This window comes from Anomaloglossus baeobatrachus, chromosome 7 (genome assembly GCF_048569485.1).
Source record: "Anomaloglossus baeobatrachus isolate aAnoBae1 chromosome 7, aAnoBae1.hap1, whole genome shotgun sequence".
In the NCBI taxonomy this organism is placed as follows: Eukaryota; Metazoa; Chordata; class Amphibia; order Anura; family Aromobatidae; genus Anomaloglossus; species Anomaloglossus baeobatrachus.
The window spans coordinates 273008084-273023956 of NC_134359.1; the positions used below are offsets into that span (position 1 = coordinate 273008084).

Consider the following 15873-nt stretch of genomic DNA (forward strand, 5'->3'; position numbering starts at 1 on the left):
GGCTTTTTGGAGCATACCTAAAATATTAGACCTGTTCCAAAAATAAGCCCTAGTTGGATTTTTTGGGCTTCTTGTGCTTAAAATATAGGCTCCACTCCAAAAATAAGCCCTAGTTTTTTTTTTTTTGGAGCATGCTTAAAATATAAGCCCTGTTTCAAAAATAAGCCCTAGTTGTTTTTTTTGGGCTTTTTGGAGTATGCCTAAATATAAGACCTGTTCCAAAAATAAGCCCTAGTTGGATTTTTTTGGCTTTTTCGAGCATGCCTAAAATATTACATCTGTTCCAAAAATAAGCCCTAGTTGGATTTTTTGGGCTTCTTGTGCTTAAAATATAGGCTCCACTCCAAAAATAAGCCCTAGTGTGTTTTTTTGGCTTTTTGGAGCATGCTTAAAATAGAAGCCCTGTTCCAAAATAAGCCCTAGTTGGATTTTTTTTAGCTATTTGGAGCATACTTAAAATATAAGCCCTGTTCCAAAAATAAGCCCTAGTTGGATTTTTTTGCCTTTTTGGAGCATACCTAAAATATAAGACCTGTTTCAAAAATAAGCCCTAGTTGGATTTTTTTGGCTTTTTGGTGCATGCCTAAAATAGAAGACCTACTCCAAAAATAAGCCCTAGTTGGATTTTTTGGGCTTCTTGTGCTTAAAATATAGGCCCCACTCCAAAAAATAAGCCCTGGTTGGATTTTTTGGCTTTTTGGCGCATGTCTAAAATATAGACCCCACTCCAAAAATAAGCTCTAGTTGAATTTTTTTGGGTACTTTTTGGCGCATGCCTAAAATATAAGACCTACTCCAAAAATAAGCCCTAGTTGAATTTTTTTGGGGCTTTTTGGAGTATGCTTAAAATATAAGACCTACTCCAAAAATAGTTCTAAGGAAAAGTCCAAACAGCTAAAAAAAAAATGAAAGACTACAACAGGACTCTTCATCAAAGTAAGTGGACACCCCCAAAAGAAAGCAAAAAGAAAAGAAAAAAAAAATGCACTCACCAGGCCCCAAACAATTACAATTGGCAAATGCTGATGGCAGATGGGCTCTCACACAGAGATCTGCATCGCTGTCAGGTCCCTTCTCGTTCCAGCTACATTGCGATGCGGCTCTCACAAACAGATCGGGTACCAGTATCACTCTGCAAGTGATACTGGTTCTAGTCACCAGGGGGAGCCATCCGCTGTAGAACGCAGGGGGACCTGACAGCGACGCAGATCTGTATGTGAGAGCCCATTCACTTGCCAACTCTAGTTGTTTGGGGTCTGGTAAGTGCGATTATTTGAGGGGGTGTCTGCTTTCTTTTGGGGTTAATCTTATCAGTACATAGAGATCATTCCAACCTTTGTGAATACGGTATGTACCCACCACTATAGGACTGGACCATGAGAATAGCAGATCAGGTAAGAAAATGTGCATCTGAGCCAGTAATAGGAGTAACACAAAATGTTGATGTTCTGGAATATGATAACCATAATATTTAAATAAATGTTGATTTTTTTTTTTTCCAGGAATAAATTTGGATTGTTGTTCATAGGAAAATATAAGACATCCCCTGAAAATAAGCCCTAGAGCATCTTTCAGAGCGATAAATGAGATAAGGCACAGTCTTATTTTCGGGGAAACACAGGTAGTAACAAAGATAAGTTTTCCACAAAAGAAATGAATGGGCTGCAGATTAAAAAAATAAAAAATAAAAAAATTCAACAAAAGTCAATTTCCGCAAGGATTCTGCAAGCAAGGTAAAAAAAATGTATGTGGTTGAGATTAAAGGGATAGTCCACTCTCATGAGAAACATTTGCATTCTTAAGACTTCAAAATTGTGATAGTGACGCTGCCACGATTTCCCGTGCGAGCGGGCGGTCACGTGCCAATTAAAGTCACCAGGTTTCTCTTAACAGAAGAGACTCGAGAGATGCCGGCAAGTTACCGCAAATAACATAAGTGGTCACGTGATCATCTGGTTGCACCAGGAATTGTGCTCCGATTTGGAAGTCTGCAGTCACACATTGAGTGTAGACCTTTCCTATGAGAGCGGACTACCCCTTTAATATCTATATCATTTTTTTTTTCCTTGGTTGCGAAAATTGACGTTTGTTTTTTAAATCCGCAGCCCATTCATTTCTGTTGTGGAAATGCACCTCTTTAGATGAGGATTTTACCTCCTCATTTCAAATGGGGATGTCCCCGGAATTTCGAGCTCCATAGGGTTCCAATGGTAGAAATGTCAAATGACCCCTCTCTGGGACTTCTAGTGTTAAGGGCTCATTCAGATGAAGGATCTAATCAGTCCGAGCACGGCTATCTTGACCCAAGCATGGCAGCTTCATATAGTTCTATGAGGTTGTCACATTCGGGTCAGGAGACCGGCGGCCAGGCTGGACATTGCGATTCGGAATTGGACCAAAATCCACAGATGGCTAAATAAGTCTTTACTCTGAAGGACAAACCGTTGTCAGGGCTTCTCTTTCTGATACATTTTTGCAACAACAAATGCACAAATTAAAATGCATGAATAAGTACAAACAATGATGTGGATTTTACTTTAGAAACCCCAGTGTAAAACCCTTATCATGAACCCAGCAAAACAGTAACAATGTGGAACTTCATGGGATCAGAACCAATTGTGAAGATTTTTTGGTAAAATAGAGCATGCTGGGAGTTATAGTTTTGCGGCATCTCAGAAGCCACAGTTTGGAGACCATGTCATTAGTGATGAGCGAGCACTACCATGTTCAGGTGCTGGATACCCATAACTAGTGATGAGCGAGCACTACCATGCTCGGGTGCTCAGTACTGGTAACTAGTGATGAGCGAGCACTACCATGCTCGGGTGCTCAGTACTGGTAACTAGTGATGAGCAGGCACTACCATGCTCGGGTGCTCAGTACTCGTAACTAGTGATGAGCGGGCACTACCATGCTCGGGTGCTCAGTACTGGTAACTAGTGATGAGCGGGCACTACCATGCTTGGGTGCTCAGTACTGGTAACTAGTGATGAGCGCGCACTACCATGCTTGGGTGCTCAGTACTGGTAACTAGTGATGAGCGAGCACTACCATGCTCGGGTGCTCAGTACTGGTAACTAGTGATGAGCGGGCACTACCATGCTCGGGTGCTCAGTACTGGTAACTAGTGATGAGCGAGCACTACCATGCTCGGGTGCTCAGTACTGGTAACTAGTGATGAGCAGGCACTACCATGCTCGGGTGCTCAGTACTCGTAACTAGTGATGAGCGGGCACTACCATGCTCGGGTGCTCAGTACTGGTAACTAGTGATGAGCGGGCACTACCATGCTTGGGTGCTCAGTACTGGTAACTAGTGATGAGCGCGCACTACCATGCTTGGGTGCTCAGTACTGGTAACTAGTGATGAGCGAGCACTACCATGCTCGGGTGCTCAGTACTGGTAACTAGTGATGAGCGGGCACTACCATGCTCGGGTGCTCAGTACTGGTAACTAGTGATGAGCGAGCACTACCATGCTCGGGTGCTCAGTACTGGTAACTAGTGATGAGCGAGCACTACCATGCTCGGGTGCTCAGTACTGGTAACTAGTGATGAGCGAGCACTACCATGCTTGGGTGCTCCGTACTCGTAACTAGTGATGAGCGGGCACTACCATGCTTGGGTGCTCCGTACTCGTAACTAGTGATGAGCAGGCACTACCATGCTCGGGTGCTCAGTACTCGTAACTAGTGATGAGCAGGCACTACCATGCACGGGTGCTCGGTACTCGGAACTAGTGATGAGCGGGCACTACCATGCTCGGGTGCTCAGTACTGGTAACTAGTGATGAGCGGGCACTACCATGCTCAGGTGCTCAGTACTCGTAACGAGCAGTTGGACGCTCAGGCAGGCTCGATGTGTACAGAGTATAATGGAAGTGCCCGCTCATCACTATTTATGAGTACAGAGCACCCGAGCATGGTAGTGCCCGCTCATCACTAGTTATGAGTACTGAGAACCCAAGCATGGTAGTGCCCGCTCATCACTAGTTACGAGTACTGAGCACCTGAGCATGGTAGTGCCCGCTCAGCTCATCACTAGTTATGAGTACTGAGCACCCGAGCATGGTAGTGCCCACTCATCACTAGTTATGAATACGGAGCAACCGAACATGGTAGTGCCCGCTCAGCTCATCACTAGTTACGAGTACAGAGCACCCGAGCATGGTAGTGCCCGCTCATCACTAGTTACGAGCACCTGAGCATGGTAGTGCCCGCTCATCACTAGTTACGAGTACTGAGCATGGTAGTGCCCACTCATCACTAGTTATGAATACGGAGCAACCGAACATGGTAGTGCCCGCTCAGCTCATCACTAATTACGAGTACAGAGCACCCGAGCATGGTAGTGGCCGCTCATCACTAGTTATGAGTACCGAGCATCTGAGCATGGTAGTGCCCGCTCATCACTAGTTACGAGTACAGAGCACCCGAGCATGGTAGTGCCCGCTCATCACTAGTTACGAGTACCGAGCACGGTAGTGCCCGCTCATCACTAGTTACCAGTACAGAGCACCCGAGCATGGTAGTGCCCGCTCATCACTAGTTACGAGTACCGAGCACCCGAGCATGGTAGTGCTCACTCATCACTAGATACAAGTACCGAGCACCCGAGCATGGTAGTATTCGCTCATCACTAGTTACGAGTACAGAGCACCCGAGCATGGTAGTGCCCGCTCATCACTAGTTACGAGTACCGAGCACCTGAGCATGGTAGTGCCTGCTCATCACTAGTTACGAGTACTGAGCACCGGAGCATGGTAGTGACCGCTCATCACTAGTTACGAGTACTGAGCCCCCGAGCATGGTAGTGCCCGCTCATCACTAGTTACGAGTAGAGCACCCGAGCATGGTAGTGCCCGCTCATCACTAGTTACGAGTACAGAGTACCCGAGCATGGTAGTGCCCGCTCATCACTAGTTACGAGTACAGAGTACCCGAGCATGGTAGTGCCCGCTCATCACTACATGTCATACATGAATCTTTTTATTCTAAAGGTAGTGAAGAGGTTAATTCTTGACAGCCCCCAGCTCTTATCCTGAATTGAAAGGGTTGGTTTTTTTATACAGGAGGGACAGGTTGAGAATAAGAATTGCGCAGACTAAATATAGCCGCCTCTCCTCGGAGGTAGCCGGTGTAGGTGGGTTAGTAGGTGAACTCGGCATCAACCTTGGCATTATGCTACAGTGCTTTTTGCGGGGAAGCATCTGTCACAGGGGAAGGGGGCAGCTTGACCCGTAATATATTTTGGGGAACTGTAGAGATGATTATTCTTTCAATGCAAGAAATTCCACACTGGGAAAATATAATGGCCCCTGCCACTCGCATAGAGCGAGCATGCTCTGGTTACCATGGCAACAGCTGCTACCAGGAGGAACGTGATTAAAATGGAGGCTAAGGACAGTAATACCTGGATAGCGGATCCACCATTTAACAACTGACAGTATTAAACTGGCCCTGAATAAAAGGAAATGGCAGCTGTTTGTTATATGGTCGCCCATGTAGCTCATTTCCCAGCTTTTTAGCTGTCGGGGTAGTGGTCATGAGCGGTGAACAAAAAGCAGGATTAGTGCTGCCAAAATGGTGGATCCTGACTAAAATATGGCAGGCGCATGGCATCAATCATAGGCCTCATTTATCAAAACAAGCCCAGAGTAACCAACCTATCACAGCTCAGCTTTCAGCTCTTAAACTGACCTTGAAAAATGAAAGCTGCTCTGTCATTGGTTGCTTTAAACAACATGGCCTGTCATTATGTTTTACGGTTTTCATTAATGGTGCCCATTATGTGACACAATAGTAATGAACAATCTGTGAAAATATCCACCAGGATTTATCGTTTATAGGTTTTATATATCACGATTCTATGAGGGGAAAATGTAGCCTTGTTGCCCATAACAACCAATCAAAATTCAGCTTTCATCTCAAAAGCTGCCTTGTGAAAATGAAATCTGGCCTGTGATTGGTTGCTATGGACAACAAGACATGTCTTCATCTCTATTTGTACTTTTCCACCATTTTGTTAATCACCCATGTAGTACAGAATGGTGGATTATAAAACATGGCTGCTTTCTCCCACAATACACTTCTCCATGGGTTGCGGTGGTAAAACAGATCAGCTATAATAAAGCGAATGGCGTTGAGCTGCAATACCACACACAACCTGTGGACAGGGGTGGCGCTGTGTGTTCCTCATCTGTTCAAGCATCGTGTCAATGATCAACAATGCTCAAATATTGTATATCAAAAGGGAAGTGCAGCCATTTTGTCACCTTTGACTAAACAAGGTAAAACAAAAATGTCTGACAGAAAAAAAGTGAAGAAATGAATGAAGCTGCTAATGTAACCATGATACCAGCAGAGAGATCATTAGAGCTGCGAGTTCTCAGGTCTGGCACATCTGAGGAAGCCGGCGTAACACCTCCATCTATGAATACGAGCGCCAGGACCGGAGGGTTTACAGCAACGATGCACACATCAGATCCATAGCTTTGAATAGGGCCATATTCCAGTCTGTATATGGACCATAATGCCCAGACTGACCGCGTAATACATAAGTTCGGGTGAGGAGACCTGCGATTTGGGCATTGCACTATATATGCATCGTGAAACACCGCCATATCAACCCAGAATAAAGCCTTAAAGGGTGAGGGTCCTTGTAAACCAGAAAGACTATCGCAGACCCCAAATATTAAGGTTACCATTCATGCACTCTTACTAATGCAATCATAGGGGTTCTCAGCCGTCACGTCCCTTTAAACCCAGGGACAATCGATGGGAGTCCCAGCTCCCACACAACCGCAAAGACCAGTTCCTCAAGTCCATGTTTCATGGTCTGAGGGTCTCCGGACCCAAATTTGATAGCCTCACATATATCTGTTACAAGACCTGCAGTGCATCCACAGTGGGGCTCTAAAACCAGCCTAAAACGTAAAGCAGTTGTGCAGTTAAAGTGACTGTCGCCAGGTTTTTGATACCTAATGTTAGAGCAGCATAATGTAGGGGCAGAGACCCGGATTCCAGAGATGTGTCACTTACTTGGCTGTTTAGTGTAGTTGTGATAAAGTCACTATTTAATCAGCAGCTATTATTACAGGACTACTTGGTGTGCTGCAGGTAGTCCAGCATATTAGTGAGCTGTGTATAACTGCTAGATCTGTAGCAGAGAAAATACAAAATTACTTACCGGTAATGTGTTTTGTTGTTTTTTTTCTGAATCCATGACAGCACCCTTACATTGTGGTTCTGTCATGGGTGCTGTAAAAATATTAAAATTACTTACTGGTAATGTGTTTTTTTTTTTCTGAACCCATGACAACACCCTTACATCGTGGTGCTGTAAAAATACTAAATTACTTACCGGTAATGTGTTTTGTTGTTTTTTTTTTCTGAACCCATGACCGCACCCTTACATCGTGGTGCTGTAAAAATACTAAATTACTTACCGGTAATGTGTTTTTTTTTTTTTTTTTTTTCTGAACCCATGACAGCATCCTTACCCTCGTGGTTCTGTCTTGGGTGCTGTAAAAATACTAAATTACTTACCGGTAATGTGTTGTTTCCTGAACCAATGACAGCACCACGATGTAAGGGTTCTGTCATGGGTGCTGGAAAATCCTCTCCATCATTGGCCTTCTCCAGGATATCGTCCATCACTGGGCCAAATAAATGTTCTCCCTGGCAAGGGATGTTGCAGAGATTGTTGTGCCGTCATGGGTGCTGGAAAAACATTGGTTTTATCAAAATGACAAACAGCTCAGTAAGTGACACCACCGGAATCAGGGTCTGTGTCCCTACATTATCCAGCTCTCAGATGAGATAGCAAAAACTTTGTGACAGGTTCTCTTTAAAACAGGTTATCACCTATCCATGGGTCCCCCTGGGATCTACACTGATCGGCAGATTGGAGAGCTTTAATCCCCATTACAAGATGGCATGGAAGGCGCCTGTCACTCCATTCACCCTCTATGGGGCTATTGCATGAATGGAGCCAAGTTGCGCACTCCATTCTTACGAGGCTAAAATTACCCGTTCTCCCAAACGATATGAGTCCAACTAGTTATGACCTAACAACAACTTGTTTGAACAGGACAACCCCTTTGATTCAGACAGACCACGGGGCTCCTGTCCACAACCAACAGCATCATAGGCATACAAGAGACTATTAGTTGGAGTCAGGAGGTCCGTGGTAGTTCCAGGAAATGTAGTCCAGATAAGGACCATGACATGTGGTTGTTGTATCCAGCGTAATGAAAAGATCAGCTTTAGGCTAGGTTCACACTTCCGTTGTTTTAAATCTGTCAGCGACGGATCAGTCGTTTTTTAGTTGTCAACTGATGCAACGGATGTGTTTTTCACAGGAAAAAAAACTGTTCCATTACACCCGCTGTGCATCCGTTTTTTGACGGATCAGTCATGATCCGTTTGTGTTTGGGACAGCCCAGTGGGTGTGCCAAACATGTTGGGCATGCTCAGTAGAGCATGATGGAATCCAGCACCATAGACATACATTACAAGCGTGAAGGACTGCGGCAGATTCCTGCGCGGTGCATCAATTTTGACGGCCAGAAAAACATTACATTCTGCGTTGCTCCCGCCTGGCGGTCGGTCAAAAAACGACTGACCGCGACGCAGCGGATGCAACGCAAGGTTATCAGTCGCAATCCGTCACTAATAGAAGTCTATGGATTCCTGCAAAATATTTTGCAGAATATCGTAATTCCTCAAGGCACCGGATTTTGACTGATGCAAAACAACGGAAGTGTGAACCTAGCCTTAGAAGAGTTTTAAAATCTTTATAACTTCCCCTCCCCCTTCCCGGTAAAAGCTGCTGCAGCGCACTTTACGTACCCCCCAGAACCAATGATGCGCCCAACACTGGAGTTCTCGGCTCCGGTCACTGCAGTGAAATCCCATGCCCACTGTGCTTCTTTAAATTGATATGTGGGGTGTCTTCCCGAACAGCAGCATGTCAATTTATCCTAGTGTTCTGGCCAGGAGAACATACCGAAAATATGCTGCACCCAGAACCCTGATCATAGGCACGGACGCTTAGAGAACACCAGTGCCTCCGCAAAAGGAATGATGCTACGTCTAGAACATAGCGTCTCCTGATCATGCGTATATACCTTAAAGGGAACCTGTCACCAGATTTGGGGCCTATCAGCTGTGGCCACCACCAGTGGGCTCTTATATACAGCATTCTAACATGCTGTATATAAGAGCCCAGGCCATTGTGTAGAACATAAACACTTTATAATACTCACCTATGGGGTCAGTGTGGTGCAAACTGGTCAGATGGGTGGCGCTGTTCTCTGGGATCGGCGCCTCCTCTTTCGGCCATCTTAGTCCTCCTTCTGAAGCCTGGGTGCATGACGCCTCCTACGTCCTGCGCAGGCGCACTACAATACTTTGATCTGCCCTGCTCAGGACAGATCAATGTGCGCCTGTGCAGGACTTCAATGCCGGCGAGTGTGTATGACTTAGGACACGTCATGCACCCCGGCTTCAGAAGGAGGACAAAGATGGCCAAAAGAGGAGGCGCCGATCCCAGGGAACGACGCCACCCATCTGTCCAGTCTGCATCGCACCGACCCCCTAGGCAAGTGTTTGTGTCCTACGCAGCGGCCAGGGCTCTTTTATACAGCATTCGAACATACTGTACATAAGAACCCACTGGTGGTGGCCGCAGCTTATAGTCGCCAAATCGGGTGGCAAGTCCCCTTTAAAACTGTGTGCACACGCTGCTTTTTTTTTTTCTCCTCGGTTTCGATACATAAAAAATCTGCAGCATGTCAATTTTTGGTCAGGTTTAGTAGCGTTTTTTCACCCATTGACGTAAAGTCATTGATCAAAACCGCATCAGATTTTTATGCTTTTTTTGGCCACAGCGTGCAGAAAAGACCTGCACCAAATCTGCAGCTTGTGCACATAGCCTAAAGGGCTTATATTTAGGTGTCCGTGACAATCTGTGTGCAAAGCATGGCCTGGCTGGGTATCTCCTGACCCGAACTCAGTAGCCTCGTATGTCTATATGGCTGCAGAGTTTGGGTTAGGAAACCAAGTGTCCCCTGACCTGAACCCGACACACGACTGACTCTGTAGGGTTCAGGTCAGGTGGAGCTTCGGCCAGTCCAGATATTGCGGGGTCTGTACATGTGAAATAGACCCAAGTCTGACTACAGAAACTGGTTCTACTGATCCACTCGGATTGTTGTCCGGTTCTGTACTGATCCAGCAGCACACAGGTGTATAACAGACCAGTAGCCCCTCCAGGTGATGAGTTATAAGAGGAAGGTGGATGAGATGGAGCTTTCATTTTATGTCACAAACTTTATTTGAAATATGGCCTGCAGTAATGACAGATGGACAGTAAAGTGGTTTGTTGTTTGTTTTGGTTTTTTTTTGTCTTTTTCACATTTATTAAAGGCCAACACATTCTGACATTTTAAATACAGGATCCTGGAAATAGTGGTGGCAGCAGCCACGCTGCCGGTGCCACTGCCACAGCATGCAGGCGAGGTCGCAGCACGCCCAGCCCAGCCACCTGCAGGGAGAAGCACAAGAAGAAATTACCAAACACAGAGCTGAGAACTGGAATATTAGAGCAAGGTTAGGAGACAGGCGAGAATGAAGATTAGAGGAAGCCACTGACTCACCAGAGTTTTCTCGAGAGGCGTCCAATGCAGAAACAATATTGTCCTCCCCCAGAACTACAGGAAGACCATCTTAAAAGAGAACCTGTCATCTGGATCAGGCATGATAAACTAAAGGTTGCTGATTTAACAGGTACCTTCCCTGTAGAACTCCACAGCCTGGTTAGTAGCAGAGACCGCACCTCCCCCCTGACGCCGCTCCTTCCCCCTCCCGACGCCGCTCCTTCCCCCTCCCGACGCCGCTCCTTCCCCCTCCCGACGCCGCTCCTTCCCCCTCCCGACGCCGCTCCTCCCCTACCTCTGGTGTAAGTGTTTTCATGCTGTTTAAAATTCTGCAACAGCGCCATCCTTAGCTGTGGGTGGTGCTTGCGCACATTAATCTGCTTGCAGGCGTCAATAAAATGGCTCCGTTGTCGGCACATGTGCAGATTGAGATATTGGATAATCATAGAGCAGAGATCTCAATCTGCACATACGCCGCCATTTTCCTGAAGCCTACTGGGAGGTTAATGTGCGCATGCGCCGACAACTGCAACACTTTACTTAAAGCTTGCAACCAGACTGATCTGTGCAAGCGCCGCACACGGCAAAGGATGGAGCGGAATTTTAAACAGCATGAAGATACTTACACCAGAGGCAGCCGAGAGGCCGTGGCAGAAATTAAGACCCTTCCCACAGTCTCACCCCAATGCGCACGCCATCAAAACATGTAATGGTGATTAAACAATAACCGGGCTGTGGATTTCTAAGGTGAAGGTAGCTATTAAATCAGCAGAACAGCGCCTTTATACCCAGACCTTTAGTTTATCACGCCTGATACTGATGAAAGCATCCCTTTAAGCATTTTATGGGTCACAATGAAGGGAATTTTGTTTACTTACCGTAAATTCCTTTTCTTCTAGCTCCAATTGGGAGACCCAGACAATTGGGTGTATAGCTATGCCTCCGGAGGCCACACAAAGCACTACACTTAAAAGTGTAAGGCCCCTCCCCTTCTGCCTATACACCCCCCGTGGGATCACGGGCTCCTCAGTTTTAGTGCAAAAGCAAGAAGGAGGAAAGCCAATAATTGGTTTAAAAACAATTCAATCCGAAGAAACATCGGAGAACTGAACCATTCAACATGAACAACATGTGTACCCGAAAAAACAAAAATCCCTAAGAAAACAGGGCGGGTGCTGGGTCTCCCAATTGGAGCTAGAAGAAAAGGAATTTACGGTAAGTAAACAAAATTCCCTTCTTCTTTGTCGCTCCATTGGGAGACCCAGACAGTGGGACGTCCAAAAGCAGTCCCTGGGTGGGTAAAATAACACCTCGTGACAGGACCGTAAAACAGTCCTTTCCTACAGGTGGACAACCGCCGCCTGAAGGACTTGTCTACCTAGGCTGGCGTCCGCCGAAGCGTAGGTATGCACCTGATAATGCTTGGTGAAAGTGTGCAGACTCGACCAGGTAGCCGCCTGGCACACCTGCTGAGCCGTAGCCTGGTGCCGTAATGCCCAGGACGCACCCACGGCTCTGGTAGAATGGGCCTTCAGCCCTGAGGGAACCGGAAGCCCAGCAGAACGGTAGGCTTCAAGAATTGGTTCCTTGATCCACCGAGCCAAGGTGGATTTGGAAGCTTGCAACCCTTTACGCTGACCAGCGACAAGGACAAAGAGTGCATCCAAGCGGCGCAGGGGCGCCGTGCGGGAAATGTAGATTCTGAGTGCTCTCACCAGATCCAACAAATGCAAATCCTTCTCACATTGATGAACTGGGTGAGGACACAAAGAAGGTAAGGAGATATCCTGATTGAGATGAAAGGGGGATACCACCTTAGGGAGAAACTCCGGAATCGGGCGCAGGACCACCTTGTCCTGGTGAATCACCAGGAAGGGAGATTTGCATGAGAGCGCCGCTAGCTCGGACACTCTCCGAAGAGATGTGACCGCTACTAGAAAAGTCACTTTCTGTGAAAGTCGAGAAAGGGAAACATCCCTCATAGGCTCGAAAGGCGGCTTCTGGAGAGCAATTAGAACCCTGTTCAGATCCCAGGGCTCTAACGGCCGCTTGTAAGGAGGGACGATATGACAAACCCCTTGCAGGAACGTGCGTACCTGAGGAAGTCGTGCTAGTCGCTTCTGAAAAAATACAGATAGCGCTGAGACTTGTCCTTTAAGGGAGCAGAGCGACAAACCTTTTTCCAAACCGGATTGTAGAAAGGAAAGAAAAGTCGGCAATGCAAATGGCCAGGGAGAAACTCCCTGAGCAGAACACCAAGATAAGAATATCTTCCACGTCCTGTGGTAGATCTTGGCAGAGGTTGGTTTTCTAGCTTGTCTCATGGTGGCAATGACCTCTTGAGATAATCCTGAATACGCTAGGATCCAGGACTCAATGGCCACACAGTCAGGTTCAGGGCAGCAGAATTCCGATGGAAAAACGGCCCTTGAGACAGCAAGTCTGGCCGGTCTGGTAGCGCCCACGGTTGGCCTACCGTGAGATGCCACAGATCTGGGTACCACGACCTCCTCGGCCAGTCTGGAGCGACGAGGATGGCGCGGCGGCAGTCGGACCTGATCTTGCGCAGCACTCTGGGCAACAGTGCCAGAGGTGGGAACACATAAGGGAGCCGGAACTGCGACCAATTTTGAACTAAGGCGTCCGCCGCCAGAGCTCGGTGATCGTGAGACCGCGCCATGAAAACTGGGACCTTGTTGTTGTGTCGGGACGCCATTAGGTTGACGTCCGGCATCCCCCAGCGGCGACAGATCTCCTGAAACACGTCCGGGTGAAGAGACCATTCCCCTGCGTCCATACCCTGGCGACTGAGAAAATCTGCTTCCCAGTTGTCCACGCCTGGGATGTGAACTGCGGATATGGTGGATGCCGTGTCTTCCACCCACTTCAGAATCCGCCGGACTTCCTGGAAGGCTTGCCGACTGCGTGTTCCTCCTTGGTGGTTGATGTATGCCACCGCTGTGGAGTTGTCCGACTGAATTCGGATCTGCTTCCCTTCCAGCCACTGCTGGAACGCTTTCAGGGCAAGATACACTGCCCTGATCTCCAGAACATTGATCTGAAGTAAGGACTCTTGCTGAGTCCACGTACCCTGAGCCCTGTGGTGGAGAAAAACCGCTCCCCACCCTGACAGACTCGCGTCCGTCGTGACCACCGCCCAGGATGGGGGTAGGAAGGACTTTCCCTTTGACAATGAGGTGGGAAGAAGCCACCACTGAAGAGATTCCTTGGCCGCCTGAGAAAGGAAGACGTTCCTGTCGAGGGACGTCGACTTCCCGTCCCATTGGCGTAGAATGTCCCACTGTAGTGGACGCAGATGAAACTGCGCGAAAGGGACTGCCTCCATTGCTGCTACCATCTTCCCTAGGAAGTGCATGAGGCGTCTCAAGGGGTGTGACTGGTCTTGAAGGAGGGATCGCACCCCTGTCTGTAGTGAACGCTGTTTGTCCAGCGGAAGCTTCACTATCGCTGAGAGAGTATGAAACTCCATGCCAAGATATGTCAGCGATTGGGTCGGGGTCAGATATGACTTGGAAAAGTTGATGATCCACCCGAAACTCTGGAGAGTCTCCAGTGCAACGTTCAGGCTGTGTTGGCATGCCTCTTGAGAGGGAGCCTTGACAAGCAGATCGTCTAAGTAAGGGATCACAGAGTGTCCCTGAGAGTGCAGGACTGCTACTAATGCTGCCATGACCTTGGTGAAGGCCCGTGGGGCTGTCGCCAGACCGAAAGGCAGAGCTACGAACTGAAGGTGTTCGTCTCCTATAACGAACCGTAGAAAACGCTGATGCTCTGGAGCAATCGGCACGTGGAGATAAGCATCCTTGATGTCTATTGATGCTAGGAAATCTCCTTGAGACATTGAGGCGATGACGGAGCGGAGGGATTCCATCCGGAACCGTCTGGTTTTTACGTACTTGTTGAGAAGTTTTAGGTCCAGAACGGGACGGAAGGATCCGTCCTTTTTTGGCACCACTAACAAATTGGAGTAAAAACCGCGACCTTGCTCCTGAAGAGGAACAGGGATCACCACACCTTCTGCCTTTAGAGTGCACACCGCCTGCAGAAGAGCATCGGCTCGGTCGGGAGGCGGAGACGTTCTGAAGAATCGAGTTGGAGGACGAGAACTGAACTCTATCCTGTACCCGTGGGACAGAATGTCTCTCACCCAACGGTCTTGGACCTGTGGCAGCCAAATGTCGCCAAAGCGGGAGAGCCTGCCACCGACCGAGGATGCGGAGAGAGGAGGCCGAAAGTCATGAGGAAGCCGCCTTGGTAGCGGGTCTTCCGGCTGTCTTTTTAGGGCGTGACTGAGCCCGCCAAGAATCTGAGTTCCTCTGATCCTTTTGGACGAGGAGAATTGGGACCTGCCCGAGCCTCGAAAGGACCGAAACCCCGACTGTCCCCTCCTCTGTTGGGGTTTGGTTTGTCTGGGCTGAGGTAAGGATGAATCCTTACCCTTGGACTGTTTAATGATCTCATCCAAACGCTCACCAAACAGTCGGTCACCAGAAAATGGCAAACTGGTTAAGCACTTTTTGGAAGCAGAATCTGCCTTCCATTCCCTTAACCACAAGGCTCTGCGTAAAACCACGGAGTTGGCGGACGCCACTGCCGTACGGCTCGTAGAGTCCAGAACAGCATTAATCGCGTAAGACGCAAATGCAGACATTTGAGAGGTTAAGGATGCCACCTGCGGCACAGATGTACGTGTGACCGTGTCAACCTGTGTAAGACCAGCTGAAATAGCTTGGAGTGCCCATACGGCTGCGAATGCTGGAGCAAACGACGCGCCGATAGCTTCATAGATGGATTTCAACCAGAGCTCCATCTGTCTGTCAGTGGCATCTTTAAGTGCAGCCCCATCTTCCACTGCAACTATGGATCTAGCCGCAAGCCTGGAGATTGGGGGATCCACCTTGGGACACTGGGTCCAGCCTTTGACCACGTCAGGAGGAAAGGGATAACGTGTGTCCTTAAGCCGTTTGGAGAAACGTTTATCTGGATAAGCGTGGTGTTTCTGGACTGCCTCTCTAAAGTCAGAGTGGTCCAGAAAAGAACTTAATTTACGCTTGGGATATCTGAAATGGAATTTCTCCTGCTGTGAAGCTGACTCCTCCACCGGAGGAGCTGGGGGAGAAATATCCAACATTCTATTGATGGACGCTTTCAGATCATTCACTATGGCGTCACCATCAGGTGTATCCAGATTGA

General features: G+C 47.9%; 1 protein-coding gene across 1 annotated transcript in view; it reads right to left on the reverse strand.

Annotated features, from left to right (window-relative positions):
• Positions 1-10313: 10313 nt before the first annotated feature.
• The window catches only part of NDUFAB1 (NADH:ubiquinone oxidoreductase subunit AB1), a 66524-nt gene continuing 60964 nt past the window's right edge, over positions 10314-15873 (reverse strand). Inside the window, exon 5 of the mRNA XM_075319375.1 lies at positions 10314-10547. The gene's annotated coding sequence lies outside the window, so the exon portion shown is untranslated. The remainder of the gene's footprint in view (positions 10548-15873) is intronic.